This window comes from Salvelinus fontinalis, chromosome 37 (genome assembly GCF_029448725.1).
Source record: "Salvelinus fontinalis isolate EN_2023a chromosome 37, ASM2944872v1, whole genome shotgun sequence".
NCBI classification, from domain to species: domain Eukaryota; kingdom Metazoa; phylum Chordata; class Actinopteri; order Salmoniformes; family Salmonidae; genus Salvelinus; species Salvelinus fontinalis.
This window is the reverse complement of record NC_074701.1, coordinates 22,997,704-23,002,551: the sequence shown is the minus strand read 5'-3', so window position 1 is coordinate 23,002,551 and position 4,848 is coordinate 22,997,704. Positions and strand designations below refer to the sequence as shown.

The window sequence follows — 4,848 nt, the reverse complement described above, 5'->3', positions numbered from 1 at the left end:
CTGCAACACACACACACAAAAACTATCACATTGGGTTACAGTAACACATACAAACATACAATAAAACACAATATTATTTCATTCTTGTGGGGGATAAACCGGATGTAAATGTCTGAATTCTACTGGTAATTCTACTAAATACTTAGAGAAGGAAAATACTACAATTTGAAACTGTGGAAGGGCGGTTCAATCCTATTTTAGCTTTAGTTTTTAGACTACCAGGATTTAAGAGATTAAATTACATTCAAACCAATCTTAATTGTGGGTATCACAAATTTAACATGAATGACGCAGCTCAAGTATGAACCACGACTCTGCACAATCTGGTACATTGAATTTTGATCCCATAAAAGTTATGTTAAGTTAATAATAGGATGCAAGACTACTGCCAAAACGCCGGCATTCAATTTGTCTGTTGATAATCCAGGGCAGTTGCTAGCCATAGGCTCCAGATGGATTGTCGGGGGAGGGCACAGTACAGTCTGATAATTCTAGCAACACAAATACATTCCTTTGATGCTGAAATGTACTGAGTGCGAAATCAGAAAAATGTAAACAGTCTGCACATCTGTATGTTTTAGTGCATAGTCATGATACAATATGTCCGTTATTGTATGGGTCATTTCTGGAGTCTGATTTCCTCATCCGTTCCTGTAATCCCTGGCTGGCCATCATCTGATTCCATTCGGGAACCGAGGTTGAACTCACAGATTAAATCTCTGACTGTTGGGAGAAGCAGCTTAATCCCAACCAAATGAAATCATTCGGAACCAAAGCAGACCCGGACGTACTACAGCATAAGCAAGGGACATATTATGCATTAGTACACATTGTGTATTCCCCATCTATACAGCTATCGATTAAGTTCATCTACATGTATGTACAGCATTTATGTATCATCTTTGGCAGAATACTAGCTTGGAATGAGTCAAGTATGAATCATACTGTCATACTTGCCCGCCCATTTAATACACATTGACAAAAATGATTGCCACAAAGTCATTATATTTCCAATCCTCTGCCAACTTAATCAAAAACATAGTTTCTCTGAAGATTATAATGTATGGTTGTACTGCAGTAGAAGTAACAATAGCAATAGTAGCAGAACGTTTCATTTTAATAGCATGAACCTTATCACACAATGTTGTTTATCATTGATACATTGTTTTATTGAAAGCATAGAATGATTTGAAGTGGCGTATTTCTGCCAGTCAAACACATGGAAGGATAGAGGAAGAGCCAAACTTGCTTAAAGGACATTAAACCCTCCAAGGTCAAACACAAGTCTAGACAGCTTAGGCAGCCAGATGAATGTGCAAAGCCCTGTTCAGCTCTGTTCAGATTCACCGGCCTGACAGGCAGTCCAATTCATTTTCTGAAGGCGATGCTCTGCTTAAAGTGACAGAATGAATCTTAGTAACTATCCTTACCCTTACGATAAGTGTCAGTTATTCAACTCTATTACAACCTTCAGAGAAAACGGTACAGGGTGCCAGAGAGGAATTTGGCAGTGCAGAAGATTGAATCAATCAATAAAGGTCTGATTATATGAATATAAACTTGACTATGAATACAATCTTGAATGTATACAGTTAATTAACCCCTGAGAGTCGATTGACGCACCAGTGCGTCAGTCTAAATTACATAACAAAAAATCCCCATCAAAATCTGTCAATTTAAGCTAGAGATATCTGTTTTTCTGCATTGGATGTGTCTCAATCCACCGCACTACCGCATCTGCGGTGAAAGGTGGCAGAGCCAGAGCGGTGTTTGTCAGACCATGAGACATCCCGAAAATTGGTCTTCTCGCGAAAACATCTGTAGCGTGCGTCCAAACGGTTCGACCTACAAACTATGGAAATGGAAGACTCTCACGAACACTATGGTATTCTCCGCTTTGCTCTACAACCCCCACGTGTCACACGACTTGCCTGAAGGTAACCGGTACCTGTTTAAAAAAACAAATGGAAGTATGAAGGTAGCTTTGTGCCTACCCCCTTTATTTATTTGTGTGTAAAAAAATATACATTGCATATATGTATTTCCTGATTTTTTTTATATCTCCTAGATTTATGACAGACACTTCAAAACCTCGTTTCTTATGATTGATTTTTGGACTGTCTTTTATGAATGTGTTATTCAATGCGTTTCTATGGGTTTTAGTAGTAAAAGCCAAAAGCAATATTTTATCAAATACTCGTTTCATATTTTTGTTGGGACTCCTACATTTCCAATCAAATATCGAAATAATCCATAGTATAACCATCTTAAAACAATACCATAAACCCCCCCCCCCCCCCCCCCACCTCCCCAACGTCTTAGACTATCAAGAATTAATAGCTGACCTTTAACCCCAAAACATAATTGTGACATGATGAAACCACTTCAATTACACAGTATGTGCCAGTACACACCTCTGATAAGGGTTGTCGAGATTTGGAATGGGCCTTTATATCCTCAAAAAGTTCTACAGCTGCACCAGTAAGAGCATCTTGACTGGCTGCATTACTGCTTGGTATGGCAAATGCACTGCCCTTGACCGTAAAGCGCTACAGAGGGTGGTGCAGACAGCCCAGTATATCACTGGGGCTGAACTCCATGCCATCCAGGACCTCTATCATTGCCAAAGACTCCAGCCACCAAACCCCATAGACTGTTCACTCTGCTATTGTCTGGCAAACGCTACTGGAGCAGCTCTCTTACCAACAGGCTCAGAGACAGCTTCTACCCCCAAGCCATAAGACTACTAAATAGTTCACAAAATGTTTACCCAGACTATCTGCACTGATCTAATCTTGTGCTGACTCTTTGCACACTCACAAGACTATATATACACACTATACACACAACTCTCACTCACACTACACTGGCACTCTCACACAATACCCACACACATAACATACACATGCATAACACAAACACACATACACACACTCATACATACACACGCACTTTTACACATAATTTGCTGCTGTTACTCTGTTCTCTATTTTACTCGTATTATTATCTATCCTGATGCCTAGTGACTTTACTCTGCCTTTATGTACATATCTACCTCAAGTACCTTGTATCTCTGCACATTGATCTGGTACTGGTACTCCCAGTATACGAGCCCCATCCAGTATAGCTCCATTTTGTGCATTTTATTCCTCTTGTGTTACTATTCATGTAATTTTTAACTGCATCGTTGGGAAGTGCTCGTAAGCAAGCATTTCACTGTAAAGTCTACACCCGTCGTCCTTGGCGCATGTGACAATTTTATTTTATTTCACATTGCTCAGTAGCAACACACAAAGACCAGCTTCTTACTTCCATCAAGACTGAATTGCCACAACATTTGAAATGAGTTGCACGCTTTGTATATTTACAGAAGACGTGCCCTTGTTTCCCAGTATTTTTAGAGCCATTCTAAAAGTTCACCATCTCTGTGCTCTTGTTGATGCCAAGCTTTCGCTAGAGAACAGCAGAAAAGACAACAGCGCAGCACACTATGGAATGGTCTTGGCACTTATTAAGCAATTAATCACTTGGCAGAGAGCTGCAATTACTGTATGCTGTGGACAATTGGCTCTGCAGGGAGCCTGAGGCACGCTGTACTGTGCGGGTGGTCCTGGAGAGCAGGTGACTGAGTAAACAAAGACCACAGACCTCAAATCATCTCATCGGCCAAAAGATCGGGACGGCTAAAGACAGGGTGTATCATTTTCAAGCATTCACAAGCAGATGAATCATCTGTTTAGCTACGGTCTGGGAATAGCTGTGTCTGTGATCACTGGTGCCTGATTGTTTAGCTGGAGTGAACCCTGTTTAATGATTGTTCTTTATGGGAAGGAGGTGTTGTCTTCTATATCCTCTCACTGTCTCCCTTCACTGGTTGGTTTCTACTTGAAACCACATTACTTTACCATTACTGTACGTTTGATTTTTATTCAAGATTGAGCTTCTGCTAAATGAAGATGCAAATGCTTTTGATATTTTCTCCCCTTCCAATAGCACTTCCAGGATATTATTGTACAATGCTCCCTATTTGTCTCTCCTTCTTGGCTACCTACATGTATTGTATAGGCCTAATGTTTCCCCCAAACAAATCCAACAAATTGTACGTCAATTGGTTTATTGATTTAATTCACCAGAGTACAAATTACTTGAAACCACTGAGCATATTTCTCTTTGACTGAGAGGGGCCATTTTGATAGAGTGCCTTTATTGTTAAAAAGCCAACTAAGGTCCAGCTCTATTTAATGGTTGACTGCCTTACAATAGCACAGTGATGTCCAGACACAGACTGACAGACATGTACTTTAATGAACACATCGATACTCCAAGTTTTCTCAACACCAATGAAACAACTGCATCTTCCTTAACAGCATGGGGCATAAGAGCTAACCTAATTAGCTACTTGCTCTTATGAGTAATTGAATGACATCTTAATTAAACCCAACTTACACAACCAGGAACTGTATTAGTATTGATTTGTTAAGCCATTATTAGCCTCAAATGTAATAAAACATCTGTGCAAACAAGATTAAACCCTCCCCTTTTTGTAATCTTATTCTTATACCTATTAGGCATTATGAACACTGAATGATCACCCGTTCAGTGTGGGTGTGCATTAGAAAGCAGGTGACCCCTTTGTGTTCCCTTGGTATGGGATATGGGCAAAGACCCCACCTTGTTTACTGTTGATGTTACTGCAGAGCCAGACTAAGTGGTCTAAGCTCCAGAAGGACATTAGCATGGGAACTGTAAGGAGCAGAGGCTAGAAACACTGGGCCGTAATCTATCTCTTCGTCCACTGTTTTCTCAGGGGCCCGCTTAGACTACTTTTCTGCGGTCAAATGCATTTCT

At 40.3% G+C, this 4,848-nt stretch overlaps 1 protein-coding gene across 3 annotated transcripts in view; it reads right to left on the bottom strand.

The window, feature by feature from the left end:
• Positions 1-4,848, bottom strand: part of LOC129836378 (inhibitory synaptic factor 2A-like) — a 30,089-nt gene that overhangs the window by 2,038 nt on the left and 23,203 nt on the right. The window lies entirely within an intron of this gene.